The 22,700-nt window shown below is 38.5% G+C and overlaps 1 protein-coding gene across 7 annotated transcripts in view; it reads right to left on the minus strand.

The window, feature by feature from the left end:
- LOC134212092 (uncharacterized) overlaps nt 1–22,700 on the minus strand; it is a 272,835-nt gene that overhangs the window by 196,226 nt on the left and 53,909 nt on the right. The window contains exon 2 of one of the 7 annotated variants that reach the window (XM_062689615.1): nt 19,615–19,682. The exons of 5 other annotated variants lie outside the window; for them this stretch is intronic. The gene's annotated coding sequence lies outside the window, so the exon portion shown is untranslated. Of the gene's footprint in view, nt 1–2,488; nt 2,963–19,614; nt 19,683–22,700 lie in introns of those variants that run through there. One more of the 7 variants, XM_062689618.1, reaches the window with a different exon arrangement.

The raw sequence follows: 22,700 nt of genomic DNA on the forward strand, positions 1-22,700 counted from the left end.
TTGCATAATTTTTTTTCAATTTTGATCATCTTCTTCTCTTCTATATATCTAGACCAACATTTGAAAAGGGCGTAACAGCCAAAATTTATTCCTTCTGAATCTGATACTTCGTCCACATATATAGCTTTATATGTAGACGAGGAATCAGAAGGAATAAATTTTGGCCGTTACGCCATTTTCAAATGTTGGTCTAGATATATAAAACAAAGTTGACATTTGTATGGCCCCGCGTGACTCAAGAATAGACAGCTCAATTTTTGCTAATTTATATCCCTTTCTTTTTGAAAAAAAAAATGACAATCGAAATAAAATCTCTCCTATGAAATGATTTATCGTACATTTTATATGATAATTTCAAATCATGTCATCTAAGTTGACATTATCATCAGATAACGGAAAGATCGATTTTTGTTAATTTCGGTTTGGCTACAAAATTAATTCGAAAAGTGTCATGATACAATAATGTAAAAAAAGGGAAAAATTATTTTGAAAAACCGGTTTGTTTTTTAGATAAATTGTGTACGTAAAAAAATATATCAATAAATTGATCAGTTTTGAGCGAGACAAAGTTCGCCGGGTCAGCTAGTTTGTAATAAATTTTCAGCATCGGCACTGGCGGTGCGGGATCGTCACAGTGCTATTTTTATGGTCAACCCTTTCTTCATATGAAATGCTGGTTCGTTGAGGTTGACAGCAACACATCGAGCACCACCGCCAATACGATGGGTTTTCGTTGAAAATGTTACCAGCGCCTCCGTGATACTGTGTCCGCTCCGCTGCGATCGCGTTGATGCGTCCGCTCTGCGTGAAATCTTTTTCAAACTGAGGATTAGATCCAAACCCGCAAGTGATTTATTTTTGATGTCTGTGCTAGTGATTGGTTAGATTACCTATTTCTTAACTTTTTATAAATTATCGATAATAAGTAATTAAAAAATAGTATTTTCATATGAATACAAAGAAGCGTTGACTCATCCTCGATCGAATGGTCCAAAAAAAATGGAAATCCATCGGGAAACGGCTGAGATATTAAAGTTTAAAGTCCATCATATTTTTGTAACGGTCCCCGATTTTCGCAATCGTAAAGTGTACCCCAATATAGAAAAGACAGACGTAGTCCTACGTCAAAAAAACTTATGTTTCAAAATATATAAAAATATATGTTTTTGTGAGTAAAACATTTATGTTATAAAATTAGAACAAGCCATCGCTCACTAATGATTTCCCCGACACAACAGGGAATGCATCTAAAATTGCGTGGGATTGGAATGAAAATATCAGGGATTGAAATAAAAAATCAGAATCAGAATAATCGGAATACTCAACAGTTCAATTGATAAGGGGTAGAGTTTATTAGTTTTTGAAAGAGGATTTCAAATTAGCAGGGTAAGCTATTAGCTTTGTGAATATATTTATAATCTCAATCCCCTGTGTCAATCCTGCTTGCTTCACTATATACCCAATTGCATCACTGTGACACAAAACCCCTCCAATCAATCGCTGTTAAAAATCTAATAATCACTCCGAGATTCAGAGTGGATTTGAAGTCGCTAAGAAGTTGCGAACAGCTTTCGGGTCAAAAAATACTAAGTGGCCATTTATTCTAAATCCGTCATTTCATGAATAAAGCAGTTTCAAATTTTTCAACATTTTTTTTTCATTCCACGACCTTCTTGATGAAACCAAGTCGATAGTTTTAAAATAGTTGAAAATAGTGACTTTTTCCGAGAAAAAGTGACTTTAGTGACTTGAGGTCGAAAAAAGAGACTTTTTAGTGACTGACCCGAAAAAAGTGACCAAGTCACTAAAAAGTGACTCGCTACCAGGCCTGTTAAATTGCTTAAATACTAAAATACTAGCATGTTTCAAAAGATATAACACTCATACATTATTTAAAAATTAACATTGCAAATCATCATGAGCAGATATCATAACTCACAAAAAATATCATCAACAAACTAAATCCGCTGTGAATTTTCAATTACAGTCCGCCATAGCCCGGTCATGAAACAGCTCGACACCCTTCCGCTCCAAGATTGCATCCCGTGACCGCGAATCCATTTGCGTGAGCCGTCACCAACGCAAATTCAGCGTTCAACAGGCTCGCTAAGCATGCGAGGGAAACCCAAATGTCTGGCAACACACACGAACAAAGACCACAAAGGGATCCACCATGTATGGTTTTTCTGCAGTGGCTACGAGAGGTAGGTAACCTCGCTCACATTTGCTGGCCTGCTGTAGGCGTTGTTCATTATCATCGCAAATTTTTGCTTTTCACTGCGTGACCGGGGTCGGTGCTTGATATGACGAGCAATGAATGACAACGTACATCAAAGTCTCAAAGGTCGAAAATGCGGAGCTTTCATGCATATTAAATCCATCACACTTCTACAGGTGATGAAAATGTTTTCCCTCGCATAGAATATGTTTTCGTTATCATTCTTGCAAAACCCGAGCATGATTGAATGGTATAAATTGCCATACTCACGATTTACGATTACGATCCTCGGTGTGAGCCGCTCATAACAAACCAGCCCATTTTATTGCCAGTACGTTAAAGAACGTTCGTGCAAAAATCCACTTCCGTTGTTGTTCTCCAGAAACGCAAACCACGAAAGAAGCACGCACAAGGGAGCAGATGATACCTGAATGTATTCCGACCACCAATATCCTTTCATCAAGATTAACTTCACAGAACAACACGAGTACCTTACAAAATTACATAATCGGAAGGAAGCGACCTCGTACCGAACTTGTTTCACTGATAAACATTGGGCAGAAGGCTAACCCCCCAAAGTCAGGCCAGCAGGTGCAGCACCAAAGTTCCGTTCATTCATAATCCGCTCGGCACGACCGACGGAGCGAAGAAAAAGAAACGAAGAAAAAAACACTCGCGACCTAGTTCACGGGCAGACCGACACGGCCGAACGTAAAACCCCGCACAAACGCGACCGAAGTGCAACGCCAGTACTGAAGGACTGAACATCCTCGAGACTTCGGCGCTGAACGAGCAGCCGAGCTTCCAATCGAATCGGCGGCAGCAGCGGCGACGACGACGCTCGATGGAGCAGCATGGTCGTTATCGGCCCGCTCTAGTCTGCAGTTACATAAAGAAGCCACTGCCCGTGAAGAACAACGCAAACGGAAGGGAACTTTTCAATCAAAACAACGCACATGCGCCTCACAGTGGGGTCCTGGTTTCTGTTTGTGCATCAACCCTGCTGGTGGAACTGTGGGATGGCGATCGTGTAGGTACGCGGCTTCGGAAAATGTTCGGCATCAATGTATTGAATGAAAAACGCAAAGCTCGACGCACGCTTGTCGTGCCTAAATAAAATGAGAAAATATGTTTTAGGTTTTTTCGTGAATGAAATAGAATAAGTTTCAAGCAAATTGCAATTTTGAAATAAACAACTTCATCACATTTCGTCTCAAGTAGTTTACCAAAAAATAATCAAATTTCTAAGGCCGTGCAGATTTGGTAACGTGAATCTATCTGTTGAAGCAAGAAGTCGTAGGGGAACTGTTTCGATCTCCATCTCACTGTACAGTACATATATCCATCTCATCGCTAAACAAAGAAATACGGCACCAAATTCGTCGCTTCTTTTTATCAACATGCGTGCTCACAGCTGAAACAAATCACAAAAATAATTAAAAAAAAAACAAATTCCTTTCCATTGCTTTGTTTTTTATGGGATGGAAATAGGAGCTATGATATGAAGTGGCGAGCCGTTCCCGTACTTTGGATATTACAGAAAATTTTATGTTATTTTCATATCATTCGTTATCACAATAAATTCGAAAGCATAAGAAGTAAATAGTTAGCTCAAAAATCCGCAACAAATTTGTTTACTCCAACCGTCATTTGTCATAATCATTCGCATTGTTGAAGCCTTTACTTTATTTTGATGCTAATTAAAAGTTTAATTTGGGATATTGCTATTTCAGAGACAAAAACAAATAGAAAATCTAGAGGTTTTTGGGTCTGACCTCAGATCTGCTGATAGACTTGGAAAAGCAATCTACGGGGCTGATTGTAGTTTATTATTGTAATTATCACATTAGATACAAATCCATCCTCCTGTGGAAATGCTAATGAGAAAACTGAGTATGAAGGCAGAGTCCTAGTAGAAACGCAAAACCTCGCAAGAAGAAAGGATTTTATCTTGACATTGCTGCTAGTTTGTTTTATAGATGCAACTGACTATGTATGCCGAAATAATGTACATGCACTTGTATCGCTTTCAGTAGGAGCAAACTCTTACTTTGATGAATTTTACAGCACCCAGATAACAACTGTTCACCAGTCGGAAAACCAAAGCAAACATCCGCCCAGAACATTGTAAAACCATGGAGCAACCACCAACTCGCAAAATGTCCACCCCAACATACCGGCTGACGAAACTAGCGCAACCGATGGCAACAGCCTGGAAAACGAACGAATGGACGCAAACAGGACAAGGATATAGCTATACATAAACACATAGCCGCACACGTATGTGTTAAAACAGACTAATACACGGACAATGCCCCACCTCAATGAAAATTCATTTAGCCTACATCGCCACCGGCCATGGTCAACAACACATCACATAGGAACCGAGATATTTTGACGGGCACCAAACAAACGATAGGCTACGACAACGACACCAACGACGAATGCAATCGGAAGTCCTGCGTGAGTGTGGAAGAAAAATCGACAGCCCGTTCCCCATCACCTGGAACGATAGAACATTATTTGTCATTTTTTTCTGTTTCTGAAAGCATGATAAATAATGGAAATCGTTTCTGGAATACATGTCACCGTCACGAACAAATGGCCACCCACGTATAATGATACGATAAAAGAACTAAATGAACCGTTTATTTGAGAAACTGCATATATGAAATTTTTAACCAAAATGAGTTTTTAAAAAATTGTCCGGAAATTTATAAAAATGTTTTTCGTTTGTTTGAGGAACTACATACGTACACGGACTTTGAGAAGCAACTATGTAGTTCTACTTGCAGTTGGAATTGGAAGTGCTTCAGGGAGTTGAGATTTGTCTAGAACTATTGATCTGTATCGAAGAAATCGAAAGATTCGATGCCAATTTGTTCAAAAGCAGTTTTTTGGTGCCTTCTCGGAATTATGTAAAATGGATATATGCAGTTTCTCCAACAAATGGTTCAAATCGATAAACAAATGGTTTAAATAAGCGATAAACGAAATCGGTTCGTTGAGTTTTATTTTAAAAGTACCAATCGTCTTATGCCGTTTATGCAACATCGAACATTTTTCCTCTATGGGACACATTCGTCAATTAATTGAGAACATCGAATGAGTGTTGTTATTTTTTTTCGCTTTCAGAACTCGTCAGAGCTTCCAAGGTTTCACCATTTCAGCAGTTCCGGAGTGCAACGAAATGGGGCGACATTTCCGATTGACACGGGTGACGTTTAGTTAATTGGAAATGCCGTTTCGAATTCTGCAACGTCATTTAAATTTGTTTTATTATGCAGGTATAACTATGAAAAAGCTATGCTGAAAAATCCCGATTGACAATATTTTGAATTAGATACGAGCTTTGGTACACTTCCGTAGCTATGGGACTTTGAATGGTATACATTTTGCTGCAGAATTTTAGAGACATCATTTGAGCGGTATAAATTTCGTTTTAATCAACTCGAAGAAAATAATTTCTTTCGTTTTGGTAGTTGTACTTGTTTGTCAGTAAGTAACAGTCTAACATGAAAACTCATATCAATCAAAGATGATTCTAATATTTTAATTATTATTACAATTTTTATTTTATTCCTTTATTTATTTGGTAGGCACTCTGTGTTACTTAACCGCTACTGTGCCGAGATCTACTGTGGTATTCTGTAGCCAGAATCCACACAGAATCTATTTTTAGATTTTTCCATTGTTCATTGTTGTTGTCGTTGCTGGTCCATCTCGTCGTGAGTCCATTGTGTTCGTGATTACAATTATGTGTCAACTAATAAAGCAACATGATGTGCGTAATTAGATAATTGACCAAAGATGTTTAACCAGTGTCGGCCGGTCGAAGGAAAAATAATCAAATTACTGCCATTTCGTATGAGAGTTTACATGGTTTACTCGTTTCAAGTCGAGGTGCACAATGCCACACCTGGTTTTATCACTGTTTTGCTCGTACGGATCCCAGAATTCATGTTGGGACTAATGATATGGTTCTCCTAACCGAAATTATTTTGGTGGGTGGGTCACTGGGTCAGATCAGTAAATTTGACCACAACTTCCTTTTTTGGCTATATAAGTCCAACAAAATGTCGATTTTATCGTCCCTATTCATACCATTTCTGTAAATTTGTATATAGTGATTATATCAAAACCAAAAATCATGATGACACTTGTTCCAGAAATAGCCAACAATAGGTTTCTTTGAAGTGACCCCTTGGGAACCGTCCCCAAAATGGCCAGTTCAATAGCCTCGCACCATATAAGCAATATGGGTATCAAACTTCAGCATTTTGCAAGGCAAGTGAAATTATTTTGCATAAGGTACACCGGGGCAAGTTGAAATTCGGGGGATGTTGAAACGGAAGCTGTAATTCAGATAGGAAATGACCGAATGCTCTGATTTTTTTTTTAACACTGCCATTCCCGGAAGATTGCAGCTTTCAAAAGCAATCCCTGCCATTGCTTATTTTTCGTCCTTTGCAAAATCCAAACCAACTATTTGACGTGGCAATGAAACAGGTCTCAAAACGATGTTTGGAAGAGTTGTTCATCAAATTTTGACGGTGGGTAATCATTCAATGTTGAATAAGCATAATAATTATGAAAAATCGATCAAAGACCCGTTTTAACTTTTGTATTTTGGTTATTTGATATTGCTCCACATGTTCATCTCATTAGGGGCAAATAGAAATGCGTGTACGTTGAAATAACGATTCAAAACTTCACCCTCGCAATTAAAAGTAATATGTGTTTTACTTAGTTTTTCAACAAACCATGGGCGTAGCCAAGGGGGGGGGCAGGGGGGGCCGTCGCCCCCCCTAAATTTTGGAAAGATTGCACGGGTACTGAAATGAATTCCCTTAAACATGTGCACTTTACGATCCAATCATATACAGAAATAGGTGGTTGAAATTCAAAAGATTCCCAAAACTTATTAGGGCATCCAGGATCCATAATATATGAAAGTTTAAAACAACTCGAAACATTTCGGACTCAAAAATTCTCCTTGAAATCCTTCTAGAAGCTCCCCTGGGAACTTCTGAATTCATCCGGAAAGTTATCCACAAATTCCTCTGAAAATCGTTCGAAAGTCCTTCTCATGTAATTGTAATTCCTAATTAAGTGGGGGTTTCTACCCCACTAATTTTATTTTTTTAGGAAATTCACGAGGAAATTCCTTGAAGATTTCTTTTCTTCTCTCCAAGATTTACTTCTAGATATTTCTTCGGTTATTCTCTCTTCAGGAAAAATCCGGCATTTCCTTCAGGCATGCATTCGAGAGTTCCGTCAAGAATACATACGGAATTTCTTCCCAAAATTCTACCAGAAGTTTCTTCAAAAATTTATGACGGAAATCCTCCGATTTAGCTCCATAATTTCACTTGTAAATCTATAAGAAATTCCTTCGGAAATTCTTCTAGGAACTTCTCCGGGCATTCCTCTCGGAACTCTTCCTTTAATTACTTCCAGGAAATTTTCCGGGAATACCTCCAAACATTCAATAGCGAAATCATCTAGCATTCCAATCTGGAATTCTTTTCGCAATTACTTCAGAATATCCTTCAAGAAATCCTCTAGAAATATCTTCATGAATTTCTCCTGGAATTCGTCCAAGTATTTCCCCAGAAATTCTTACAGGTATTTTTCGGGAGTTTCTTCAGGTACTTCTCCAGGAATTTTCCCGGGAGATTTTCCGCGGAAGTGTACTAGAATTCCTTCCGGACTTCACTCGCAATTTACTCGGATATCTGCCAAGAGTTCTTCCAGAAAATTCTTCGGAACAATCCGCAGGGATTTTCTTCAGCAATTCATCTGGGAATTTCTGCATTAATTCCTCCTGGTATTTTTCTGGGAATTCCTTCAGATATTTTTTCGGAAATTCCTTTAGGATCTTCTCTAAGAATTATTTCAGGACTTCCATGTGGGAATTCCTCCGGAAGTGCTTGTGGGAGTTCCTTCGGGAGTTCTTCCAGGAGTTTTTCCAATAAAATCCTCGGGTAATACCTCCAAGAACTTTACAGGGAATTCCTGGACGATATTTGGCAGGAATTTCACGGGAAATGGGATTTCGGAAGTTCCTTCAGAAATATTTTTTCTCTTCCTCTAGGGTATTCCACCGGATATTCCTCTGAAGTTCCACCAGTAGTTCCTTCGGGAATTCAATCAGGCTTTCTTCCAGGAATTCATTTAGCATTTCTTTAGGCATTTATCTACAAATTCCTCCAGAAGTTCCTCGGAGAATTTCTCTGGGAGTTCTTACGGGAATTCCTCCGGAAGGTTCTTTTAAGAATTCTTCCAGGAGTTCCTCCTGGAATTCTTACGGAAGTTCCTTTGGGAGTTCATCCTAGAATTCTTACGAGAGTTCCTCCAGGATTTCCTCCGGAAATTCTTCCTGTAGTTCTTCAATAAATTTCTCCAGAAGTTCCACCGGCAGTTCCTCCGAGAATTCCTCTGATAATTTATCCGGAAATTCCTATAGAAAATCCCCCGGGAGTTCCTCCGGAAATTACTCTGGGAGTTCCTCCGGGAGTTCCTTTTCAGAGAAACACCCGGAGGGATTCTCGTAGAAACTGCTGGTGGATCTCCCGGAGGAATTCCCGAAGGAACTGCCGGAGGAGCCCCCGTAAGAACTCCCGGAGGAATTTCAGGAGGAACTCCTAGAAGAATTCCTAGAGGACCTCCCGGATGAGCTCCCAGAGAAACTATCGGAAGAACTTTTGGAGGAATTTCCAGCTTAATTTCTGAAGAAAGCCTAAATGATTTCCTGAAAAAAAGCCTGAATAATTTCCTGGAATAGTTTCTGGTGGAACTCCCGGAGGAATATCCGGAGAAACCGGATGAATTGCTGGTGGAATTCCCGGAGGAACTCTCGAAGGAATTTTCTGGAAGAATTTCTGAAGAAACTCACGGGAGAATGTTCCAAGGAAACCCGTTGAAACTACCAGAAGCATTCTCGGAAACATGAGAATACATCTTATTGACAAATCTCTACTAGCTGAAACCTTTGTTGGGGTTTGTAGCTGGACCATCATCATCATCAGAGGACCTCCCGGAGAATTCCCTGAGGAGCTCGCAGAGAAATTCTCGGAGGAGCTTCTGGTGGAAAATCTATATAAATTCCTGAAGAAGCCTAAATAAATTCCAATTCTGCCGAAATTCCCGGAAGAATTTTCAGAGGAACTGCCGATAGAACTACCGGAATTATTTCTTGAAGGAAATCCTAGAGAAATTGGAAATGCCGGTGGAACTCCTGTAAGAATCCCAGGTGGAATTTTCGAAGAAACTCCTGGAGGATCTCCCAGTGGAAATCTTGAAGTTTCCACCGGAATTCTTTCAGGATTTCATTGCGAATTAATCTAGGAATTCCTCCGAAAATTCCATTGTTGATTTCATTTTCGGTATAATTTGTTTCCGGTGGAATTTCTGGAGAAATTCTTTGAAATTTTCACAAGAAATTATTCGAAACAATTCACGGAAAATTTTATGGAATTTACACAAGAAATTCGAAGATTTTTCGTTACAGGAATGTTTACTGGCAATTCTGCGGAATTTCCACGGAATATTCTTATTCTTAAAAATTATGGGAAACAGCACGAAATTATTTGAATTATTGCAGAGAATTTTGCAGAACTTATAAAGAAGTTCGTGAAGATTTTCTTGGAATAAATAATGGTGGAATTTTCGGATCAATTCCCGGCAAAATTTATGGTGGAATTCCTGAAGACACTGCCGAAGAAGTTGCTGGAGGCATTCCTAAGAATCCCTGATAGAATTTCGAATAGAATGCCAGGAGCAATTGTCGAAGGAATTCCTGGAGAAAGCTTGCATATTGATTTTTCTGCCTATTTTATAATAAATATTATTTCAGAGAGGATTTGTTTAGAAATTCAGATGTATGGTTCTAGTTTTCTTAAACTTATGGAAGAATGCAGGATTTTTATAATAATTGTTATAGCCGATTTTATATTCTTTCTGAATACTAAGTTTGTTAATATTTTTCTCACTTTATTTAAAAATATCTGATGAGCAATAAATCACGCATTTTTAAATCCATTATTGTTTCGATTTGGTTTGGATTTGGTTTCATGTGTTAATATTCATGTGTTTTTATAAAACTACTATAAAACTACGATTTAGAAAAAAGTTGCCCCCCCTTCTCGAAATCCTGGCTACGCCCATGCAACAAACTGTCACCTATATGAACTCGAATTATGCGATTTTTACAATCTACTTTGTGTTTGTGACCTATATGAATTCGCATTATGCGTTGTTCATAGTGTACTGCGTGTTTCGTCTTTGACGTTCGGCTTCGGCTACTCTTGTTTAATCTCAACTTGAGGTTAAATAAGGGTGGGGTTATGAATATGTTGTTTTTCACTTAGTTTTTCAACAAATTGTCACCTATATTGATTCGCATTATGCGTTTTTCACAGTGCACTCTGTGTTTCGTCTTTGACGCTCGTCCATTGTTACGTCTTCAATGTTTTTGTGACACCTCCTCTCTTTAGTCCCTAGCTTAATGCGTGTGAGTCTACATAATTGGCTTTCCTATAAATGGTATATCATATGCATTTACATTGTGTCACTTATCCAGTATATTTTATTTTATGCTTCGCGTTTCATTGCGTTTTACAAAATGCATCGTATGTATGTATTATTGATTGTATCCTCCTTCTCCAGAAACCTGTTCCATTCTCCTTTCCAACTTCATTTCCTCTTCCTTTCCCCTTTTCACTTCTTTCCCGTCAGATAAATGATGAGAAAGGGCAGTGAAGACTATGGCACAAATCTCTCAAAATGAGGAGAACGTGCCTCCTGAGCCGACGTTCTGATACCTGATACCTGATCCTTGAAGTCGATGCGTAATAACGAAGAATACTTTAGGAAAGACGTGAGTGTTCTCAATAGACTTAATCCCCCCCCCCCCCCTCCTGATTTATTGCGTGCCGTGGTATATGGACTGGTGAAACGGTTTTGGTATTAGTGAACCGACTAAGAGCAACCCGTGAGTGACGGCTCCAGTACATTGTCAGTGTACCCCGAAAAATTGGTTCAAGTGGTTCTGTCAAACTTATTTATATCGGGAGCATTTCTCGATTATGGCGTAAAAGGTTAAAGATAAACTTAATTTTATTTTTTTATTATTGTTAATAACACAATTGCATTACTCATTAGTTATTTTGATATAGGCTCGTATATACTCAAGCACTACGGGGCTAGGTGCTTAAAAATATAGATATCACTACAACGTGGTTTGTTTCTGGATTAATCGAAACAATTATTTTTAGGGGAACCAACCCGGAACTACTAGACATATGTAATACGATATCACTGTACCCCGAAATTTCGTTTCAATAAGTTTAATTGTTAAGAAAATTATTTTGAATGTCTTGTTGACTCGACGTCGAGTCAAGTACGAGACACTGAAGACGACCTTACTGTTGAGGTCGAAATACGTATCTGTCAAAATACAATTAAGAGGTGGAATAAAATGGGATTGTACAAACTCGTCTTATGACAAGTGAAGTTTAATTGGTTCTGTCAATCTTGTGATTATCTGAATCATTGTATGACAAGGGCAAAAACGAAGGTAATGTCCAGTACAAAATACCGTGATTTTTATCATTCCAAACTAGAATTAATATTAGAAAAGAGGTGGTAGCTAAGATGAGCGATTGAAGGTTGAAGGAACGATTGCCAAAACAAATCAAATAACGGAAATTTTACCAACGGTTCATTTTCATCGATAGCGCTTAAATGTCGCATAGCTTGGAAATTTATAAGGATTCCGCAGATAGAATATGTTATGTGAAGTATCACTGGGTGAACTGGGCTGGGAAATGGGAAGTACAGAGGAGGAAAGTAAAGTTATTGGATAAATAGGCACGGGAAATGTCGCTTTTTAAAATAGCTTAAAAAATCTTATGCAAAATGGTTCGGAGAATGTTATTTGCCACTGCCTTGCTAGCGGGAAAAAAGGCAACAACAAAAATAAATAATAGGTTTTAAAAAAATAGGTTTTACGTAAAACAAATCATAACAAAGCATGTTACATTTTTTAGCGATTTTTTTTTTTAGTTTTATACTTTTTTTCCCAAGCAATTACGTCAATAATCTAAAAACCAAATATACAAGAAAGGCAAAGCATTTTATACGCTAATCACGCCATAATATCTTCATCAAATTATTACTGAAAATCCTTCTTCCACACGAAACTTACGATCTGTTCGTAAAAAACCGTTCTCAAATTGACATTTCAATTTTTATGGCTCAAATTCATCTGGGAGGTTACTGGATAGCGAATATAGCCACTACATGTGAAATAATAAGTAGAGCTCTTGTTAAGAAACAGAAAAACATATAGTTTGTTGGTGGCAATATATTTGCCACTGCATTATAAATGGTTAAAATTCCGATCAATATGGATCGCGCGCCGGGAAGCAGATTTCTTGTGTTCAATAAATTAAGCCCGTAAATTTGAATGGATGGAATCACTAACAGAAAACAAGCTTTGACGCCAAACGCCGATGCCACCGAAACAGTCCATTTTTGCAATTAAACCTTTGTTTCCTGAAAATGCCCGACAGGGCCCGCCTGGGAAGCAGTGTTACGATAGACGGGGATACCTTCGAGGTGGTCGAGGAATTCGTCTACCTCGGATCCTTGCTAACGGCTGACAACAACGTTAGTCGTGAAATACGAAGGCGCATCATCTGTGGAAGTCGGGCCTACTACGGGCTCCAGAATAAACTGCGGTCGAAAAAGATTCGCCACCACACGTAATGTGTCATGTACAAGACGCTTATAAGACCGGTTGTCCTCTACGGACATGAAACATGGACAATGCTCGAGGAGGACTTGCATTGCAAGCTCTCGGAGTATTTGAGAGACGGGTGCTTAGGACCATCTTTGGCGGTGTGCAAGAAGACGGTGTGTGGCGGCGAAGAATGAACCATGAACTCGCCCAACTCTACGGCGAACCCAGTATCCAGAAGGTAGCTAAAGCCGGAAGGGTACGATGGGCAGGACATGTTGCAAGAATGCCGGACAGCAACCCTGCAAAGATGGTGTACGGCAGGTACGAGACGGCGTGGAGCGCAGCGAGCGATATGGGCAGACCAGGTGCAAAACGACTTGGCGAGCGTGGGGCGTATCCGAGGATGCAGAGATGCGGCCTCGAACCGTGCATTGTGGCGTCAAATTGTTGATTCAGTGTTATCTGTTTAGATGTTAACTAAATAAATGAATGAATTCCTGAAAATGCTGATCCTGAGAAAAAGCAATTTTCTTTCTCCAATGCGCCTTTCCAGCAACTAACTGACACCACAATTTGTAATAAATTTTCAGCATCGCCACTGTAATAAACCCTTTCTTCATATAAAATGCTGATTCGTAGAGGTTGAATGATCTGCAGCAACACACCGAAGAACACCACCAATGCGATGGATTTCCGTTGAAAATGTTACCAGCGCCTCCGTGATGCTGTGTCCGTTCCGATGCGATCGCTTTGCGTGAAATCTTATTCAAACTGAGGATTAGATCCAAACCCGCAAGTTGCTTGATTTTGGTGCCTGTGCTAGTGATGCATGTACGTGTTTGGTTGGTTTACCTATTTCTAAACTTTTTATCAATTATCGATAATCAATAGTTAGTATTTTCATATAAATACAAAGAAGCGTTGACTTATCCTTGATTGAATGGTCCTAAAAAATTGAAAATCCATTGAGAAACGGCTGAGATAGGGTAGAATACGGCATTGGCAGGGTGCGACAGTTGTTGGCAAACATAAACTATTTATGAACATAATTTTGATTCAATCACACAATTTCAAGTCTAAGCTTTCATTTGAATAAGTTGTTTGTGTAAAAGTAGCAAGATTTGATGTGTTAATCACCAAAACAAATTTGCACCTACGAAATCCTTGCCATTATTGCATTGCCAAAGAAAGCAGCGCTCGAAAAGCAAACTGTTACTTACTTTTTTGGATCGCCTGTTTCTCCTCTTTATTGCGTATAACACGACAAATCAAGTACGTAAACTACTACACTTTATCACCACTTGATTATCACCACAAAGAGCAAATTTATGCAATATTTGCTCTATGTTTCACTAAATAAAATCGGGACTGTTCGTTTTCTTTGACAGCAGCACACTTCGGAATAGAGCGAGAGAATGTGTTTGTGAGCATATCAAACACACGCTAAAAAAATACCACGCACAATTTTATGTGATATGATTTTAGCAAAAATACGAACAAAATATCCGGCGATGGCATTTATTTAAAAAAAGTGTTAAAATACAAATGCTTCTATTCATATTTTTACGCAGACCATGAATTATATCAAAAGTGATAGCAACACCGTAGTATTTTAACCCTTATGTGGCTGACAGGACCGTTTTCTTTTTGCAACTTCAATACTTTCCAAGCTCATCAAAAAAATCATAACCATTCCTGTTCCTACATAGCGCATTTCAACCATAAATAATTGCCTACTTTTAGGGTATTATCTATTATTCCACTGTGAAACGTAGTGTAAGAATGGGGTGGCTCCAGCGGCTGGATAGGACAATGCTGTCCATTATTCAACATCTGAAGACTCACGAGGTGGAATATATTGCTAATATACTATACTACCAGAACCGACGAGCTTCGTTTCACCAAAAATTGATTAATTATATATTTTTCACATTATTTAAAAGACGGATAAGTATTCGAAATTTGCAAATTTAGATTCCATTTTTTAGATTAATTTTCGATGCCCTTCCAGAAGAGGAGGGTTCTAATACCATCATAAGAATCTTCATCGTTCCCAAAAACTTCTACGGGCAGACAGACAAAAAATCATTCTTATGTGTATAGATTTGGTTTTACGTAGTTTACGTCGAGCGGTCATGTCTTGTGCACAACCACCATGATTTTTTTTTTTGATGAATCAAACATATCATGTAAGGACCGCAAAGAGCAAGTTGTATATTTGAAACTAGTTGATAGACTTTTGCTTACGACTCTAAGGCATTACAAAAGACAAGAGATTTAAATCTTAGCAGCGGACAAAAAGCACATAAGTTCCTTTCTCCAAAATGGCCAACATTATTCAAATAGGTTGAAAATGGTAAAAGCTATGAAAATGTCAATATCTGGGTACACAGGTACCCTATCTACGTCTGTTTTTTTATGGCCGCAATGTGTTTACAATGTGTTTAAATGCTTTTGCCTATCTGTCTACATGACATAAAATTGATGCCAAGGCTAAAAATTCATGTTTTGTTTTAAGCCAGTTTTGATAAACAGTAAAGTTTGTTCCAAAATTGAGTGAAGCGAGATGAGCGTGCGGCCGATTAATATGAATGAATTTTACTACTGGAGGATATAAACAACCAGCATTTGACACCAATACATTACCAGTTTTCTACTTCCATGTCTAGTTGCTAAAGGGAGCAAACTCATTGCTGATAAAAGAAATTGCTATGCCAATAGAAGAAACGTTGACCTGTTACATTATATTAAATTTACTGAGTTTGTGGTGAAAGCTGTTATATTTAGTGAACACCAATCATCAAAGAAAGAGCATGCAAATGTATACCAGTTAAACTGTACCTGTGTTTTAGTGTAATTATTCATTATTTTTATCATTCAATTTGGCGAATGTCTTAGACTGCCAAGAATAGGTATTTTCCCCTATTAAGTTTAAGGGGGGACAAAGAATGGCAGTAAACCACTATATAAATCCATATTTTTTGAATGAGTGTTTGTGGTATTTCTCGGTGTTGCACTACCACAATCACAATTTTTCAAAGGACGGAAAGAGGCAGACGACACACCATTCTGGTGGTAAATCATTCGAAAAATTCTTTTCATCGCCAACTTGTCTTGAGCCTTAAAGTCTATCATATTTTCGAGACGGTCCCCGATTTGCGCAATCGTAAAGTGTACCTCAATATAGAAAAACAGACGTAGTCCTACGTCAAAAGTATTATCTCTCTTAGTATTGTTGAAATCATACTCAAATCGCAAACATCGAGCCAAATGCATGACGCAATATCGCACCGTATCACTCATTCGCCTAAAATCATTCCGACAATTTAATTGTTTAAATACAAAAGAAAGCCTACGATGCACAGTGTTTTATTTCGTCATATCACGATCGAAATACAAAAACTCAAAAAGAATAAATTTTGAATACCATGGAACCCCGATAATATGAAAGTTTTTAATTTGAACTTTTTTGAACATGGTTGAACCCTGTTGAACATCGTTCAAATTAAAAAGTTTTAGAACATCATTTAGCACGTGGTTTGAAGAAAATAAAAATGAAATTTCGTGAAACGAAACGCAGAATATAAAAAAAAACAACGAAAGCAGCGGGAACCCACCTTTATGATGAACAGCTCAAATAATTATCGGGGGCCCACCGTATAGGGTATTTTGATAAAAATAGTTTGATGATTAATCCCCCTTCAAATAAATTGAAATAGGGTTGTTCGACCCGACGCACTAAAAAGTAATTATACAGCAATTCAATGAAAAAAAAAGAGTCGAAAAAAAGTTCTCCGATTTTGCTCAAAATGTGGATGAATGATCTCTACCGAATATAATTGGACCCGTATTTTTTGTTTTGATCTTCGAGTGGACATTTTCAGCATGGGGAGGTCCAAAAAAACGGCGTTAACAGATTTTTTATATATCCTTCATACCTTTTAAACCAATGGACCGATTTTCAACCTTTTAGCACGAATGAAAAGATTTTCAGTTATAGAATAAAAAAAATCGTATAAGGAAGGTAGTAAGCTTTAAGATGTTTAAATAATCAAAACATCTGATTTTTTTTTTATTTTTAACCTTTTGAATCACAACGACTGTTTTTTTATTTTTTTAAATGAAAAATCAAACCTTTTACGCATACAGTCAAAAAATTAGAAAGGTCAACCAAGCCGTTTTTGAGCTACGCCTGAAACGTGAAGCAACAAAAGTTGGACTGGTGGTAAATGCGTCAAGGACAAAGTACATGCTTGTGGGCGGAACCGAGCGCGACAGGGCCCGCCTGGGAAGCAGTGTTACGATAGGGGGATACCTTCGAGGTGGTCGAGGAATTCGTCTACCTCGAATCCTTGCTAACGGCTAATAACAATGTCAGTCGTGAAATACGAAGGCGCATCATCTGTGGAAGTCCGGCCTACTACGGGCTGCAGAAGAAACTGCGGTTTAAAAAGATTCGCCACCGCACCAAATGTGTCATGTACAGGACGCTAATAAGATCGGTTGTCCTCTACGGACATGAAACATGGACAATGCTCGAGGAAGACTTGCAATCACTCGGAGTATTCGAGAGACGGGTGCTTAGGACCATCTTTGGCGGTGTGCAAGAAGACGGTCTGTGGCGGCGAAGAATGAATCACGAGCTCGCCCAACTCTACGGCGAACCCAGTATCCAGAAGGTAGCTAAATCCGGAAGGGTACGATGGGCAGGACACGTTGCAAAAATGACGGACAGCAACCCTGCAAAGATGGTGTTCGCTTTCGATCCGGCAGGTACGAGACGGCGTGGAGCGCAGCGAGCGATATGGGCAGACCAGGTGCAAAACGACTTGGCGAGCGTGGGGCGTATCCGAGGATGGAGAGATGCGGCCTCGAACCGTGTATTGTGGTGTCAAATTGTTGATTCAGTGTTATCTGTTTAGATGTAGACTAAATAAATGAAAAAAAATGAATTACCTTCCCGAGCACCAGATGTCAGAAAAAATGTTGCAGCAATTTTATAGTGACTATATCTGGCGCTATTTAGTATCAGAAGGGGCTAGATTATCTGAAATAAAGGCCCGACTATTCTATCTTAAGAAATACCAAAAAAATTAAGACTGTTTACTTACGACCACTCTAAGAATAGATGATTTCAAAATCCTTTTTTTTCGATCTGGCAACTGTGAGATCATTGCTTCTCGATGTTCCAGTAATGGCGAGTTCTTGATCTTCAACAGAAATTCCTGCGTCGTTTTCTTTCGTGATAAGGCGATAAAGTTTGCCATAACATGCATTACAAACGTAGAAACAGCTTTTGTCTAACTTTATCCTTTTTTCCGCTGCATAATTATACAGTTTAGGGGTAAGCTTCCTATTCCTGTTACTTCATACATAGTAGCTTGAGCATTGCAGCTTAATGTTGTGATTTGTTTCAAATTTCCAATTTGACTAGACTAGATCAATCAATATTTCTTGATATAGAAAAAGCATATGACAAAACATGACGGCACCTCATCAAGGAGAATTTAGCAAAGTCAGGTATTAGGACATACCTCGAACCCCAAAAACCAACAAAACGGAGTACCACACCCAACAATTAAAAAATATGCCGACGACAGAACCATCGCAGTCTTATCCCAATCCGCCAGATGGACCACGCACCGCATACAAAAGATATTATACCAAATCGAAGATTGGAGCAACAAGACAGGATTCACTATCTTAACACAAAAATCATCAATCATGCACATTGGAAACCGGAAAAAATTTCAAAAGCAACCATCGGTCAAACTATGCCAAACACCAGCGTGGGGCGTGGGCGAGCGTGGGGCGTATTCGAGGATGGAGAGATGCGGCCTCGAACCGTGTATTGTGGCGTCAAATTGTTGATTCAGTGTTATCTGTATAGATGTAGACTAAATAAATGAATGAATGCCAAACACCAATATCCACAACGAAAATTGCAAAACTACTACACCCAACCGGCCGTTGTTAGATTTTTCTAACAATTCTGTATAAGAATCTACCAAAAACTGTATAAGAACTGGGCATATGCTAAATTGTTAGATTCTCAAAAAAAATGTGAGCTCTCAAACAAATATTGTAAGAAAAGCTTACAAAATTGTAAGATTCTTATACAATACTTGTATGCCCATTTCTTATACAGGTTTTAATAGATTCTTATACAGAATTGTTAGAAAATCTAACAACCGCCGGTTGGGTGTAGGAGTAAGGATCGATTACAAACTTAACTATAAATTGCACATAAAAAACGCGAATAAGGCAACAAAATCATATCACTGATGAGATGAATCAGCAGTACAAAGTTTGGAGGTGACGAGGCAGATAGAATCACTATTAGTTGAATGATTTCTTTTTTTTAGATGCTCATCTATGTTGAAGCGTGGAACTTTGAATCTGGATTTTTATAAGTTGAAATCGTGGTCACTTTCAATTTACCCTTGGAACAATAAGTCTAATATATATATAGAACACAATTTTTAAATACTTTTAACTTTCGGGTTTACGTGAAACTTTTTACGATTAAAAACTGAACATGAAAATAAGATTTGACAATGATAATCCAGATTTGAAACCGACTTTAACTAGAAATACAATCGATGGTACGGTTTGGTCGAGATGATGTTGATTAGCATATGCGACTTACTGTGTGTATTTTGTATTAGTTATTCAAAGTTCCGCCGAAATCCGATCCACAGTTTACGAACACATTACCTGCAAATAAAAATTGAAATGGTAGATGAGTGTTGATTCATGAAAGTTTATAGTCGAATAGAAATATATTTAGAGCTTTTAGTGGAATGTCTTCACTCATCATAATGCTATCCCATTTGAATCCCTCACTTGATTGTAACTTTACAGATACATATTCCGACCACAACAGCAAGACTGCCTCTTCAGTGTCTAATACTTTGCTCGCGTCGAGTAAACTGTTAAGGTCGAAACACATATCTGAAAAAGTAACAATCAGATATAGATTTTTGTTGTATCGGTATCAAGACCTGGTTTAAAGTTATAGAAATCGGATAATTGCGTTATCCACTTGAATAACAAAACTATCTCGAAGATAATAATCGACATGTTTTAACTGGTAACGGTAACGGAGGTAAATATTTTAAGTGGCCACGTCAAGCAAACATCTTTTTCTTATTTTCAGTATTTATTCACCAATATGTCTGCCCTGTAACACCTTTTCCGAAAATATAAGACTCTGTTTCCACTTCTTCTACGCATTTGCAAGCTTATGGCTAATAACAATTGGTTTCGTAACAATGCTCTGCATATTGTTATACATTTTCACATTTATCAATCGAATGCTTTTAATGCAAATTCTAGCATATCAATTTGTGTATTGTGCGAAGCAATCACAAGCAGAATCATAATCTATGGCGAGATTAATCGAGAAAACGTGCAACACGAAAAATTTCCTTTATCGGGCCCAAATTTGAGCCCCCACATTGCCTCATCAAACCCGGTTGCGTAATGCCGCATCTAGACTATCTAAGGTCTCATCTCAGCAGAGCACTTTAGGTACGAAAAACGTTTCTATCTCGATAGATGATTAGGTCCCACTTATTTCACTTTCTCTTGGATCGCCATTCAATCCTAATCTTAAACTCAAACATAATTTTCCTTTCTACTATTGCTCGTCCATTCATACAAACAACCGTAGTGAATCCACACCATCTCGATAAAGGAAATCCAACACTGGATATCTGCTCGATTTTTTCCACGCTTCTTTCCGTTGGATAACGAGCCATCGCACAGCCTCCAACGCTGCCAGAGCGGCGCGTCACCCGGCAACGTTATTATTATCATCCATGATGATGCTAAATATGACGCCATGAGTGCTGCCATTACTGGTTGGACGTACTTAGTGCAATCTATCCTCGGTGAAATGAGTGCGATGTGATGCGATGATGGAAATGACAGAGACGTTTGTTTCATTGCAGCCTGCTAAAACACCCTCGATAACAATAATTATACTGCACCGCACAGAGGCAACAGAAGGCGACACGAAACATTTGTGCGAGCGACAGTCAAGTGAGACATCAAGCGCATCACATCTCATCAATGAAACAAGGGGAACCAGTTGTAGTTGATGCCTGCTGTGTAGGGTGAGGTGACGCTTGTTGATCCGTTGATTATTCTCCGTGATTTATGGTAAATGTAATACGTTGTGAATTATCTACAATAACAAATGTCTGATCACTTTTTCTGGCAATTCAGAGACAATTGAGAATAAGCTATGGCTAAATAATATATGATCAAAACGGTGAATCCAATTTGATTTTCGTTGGTATAGGCCGAATATAGGTTCAGCAAGTTACGACTGAAAATATGAATTTGATAAAAATGTCACAATAAGCTATCACCTTTTTAGTCTTACGACAATAATTATCTCGGAAATTAAAACTTCAAATTATAAATTAAGACAACGAATAACCGACATATGTAACGGATATTATACGTTCAATTCCATAATAGATTGCACATAAAAACCACTGCACTTACGCCATCACCCGCCGTCTCTAAGCAAGCAAGCAGAGCGCTTCAAGTTTCCAGCACGGCCCCACTGAATGCCAGTGCAGTGACATTGGATACGAAAATCGATTCACCAAACGTTTTCGGCTAACACACATGGCAATGGCATTACTGGTGCACAAGTTGGAGAACCCAGTCAGTACCCCGCAATGGGTGTCGTTTCGCCGTTTCGATTTCCTCTTGGTTTCACGCGGATATTGGTTCGTTATAAATTCGTTCGCGGAGGGTCCGACGACGGGTGCTTCATACAGGTTAATGCACCCTTGAGAGTACTTTGCCTTGCGACGAATACTATACCCAGCCCCCTCCGTTCGAAAATGCTCCTTGGAGGAATTTGACGACATTTGTAAGGTAGAGACTTCGCGCCATGGCCGTTATCGCCGTGGTCGCAATAAAAGTAATTGTACCTAATGCGTTCGTAAATAGATCAATCTTTTTGGATGACGTGCGGACGATATTTATGTATTCGGCAGTTGTTGTTGTAACTTTTTAAATTCAGTGCATATCTGGAAAATTAGAGACAAATGCGTGAAATAATAAAGATGACTAATGGGTTTCTTCTGTTTTGAGTGGTGTGTCCTTGAAAACGCGAGTGAATTTAGTTTTGGATTCCGGGAGGCTTGTCCTCAATCGTTTGAAAGTGAATATTATCACAAAAATTCAATTCTGGGCTAAAAGCTTATATTAAATATGTTATCTGTTGCACAAAATCTCTGCATTTTCTTATATATAAAAAAAATGTAAAGACGCTGCCTTTGTGTCCGTATGCCATCTCAATTTCATCAAAGGCTGACACTCTCCGGTACAAACCAGTTTGATAGTTGAACAGAATCTTTAAATTGTAAATGTGTCAATATTATTTGTGCGGATCGGAAATTAGCGCCTTTGTATTAGCCGTTCGTGGAAACCGGTGAGCAATTTCCTGATTTGTTTGATCTTTTGTGTTTCTCCGTGCTTTACGGAGTAAATAATGAACATAAGACATTCGAGTTTTATAATGATTGAAAAACTTGTTTGAAATCTCAATGTTATTTTTGTATTTCACTCGCACTGCTACCGTTCTGCAGTCGACAAACAATGAGCTTCAATTTGAGTACTGTGGTACGCAGGCTATTATTGGAAAAATAAATAATGCAAGGGTTAAAATCAGTTGTCGGTTTAGGCCTATTATTCAATCTGTGTCAAATA

The sequence above is a fragment of the Armigeres subalbatus genome, chromosome 2 (genome assembly GCF_024139115.2).
Source record: "Armigeres subalbatus isolate Guangzhou_Male chromosome 2, GZ_Asu_2, whole genome shotgun sequence".
NCBI classification, from domain to species: domain Eukaryota; kingdom Metazoa; phylum Arthropoda; class Insecta; order Diptera; family Culicidae; genus Armigeres; species Armigeres subalbatus.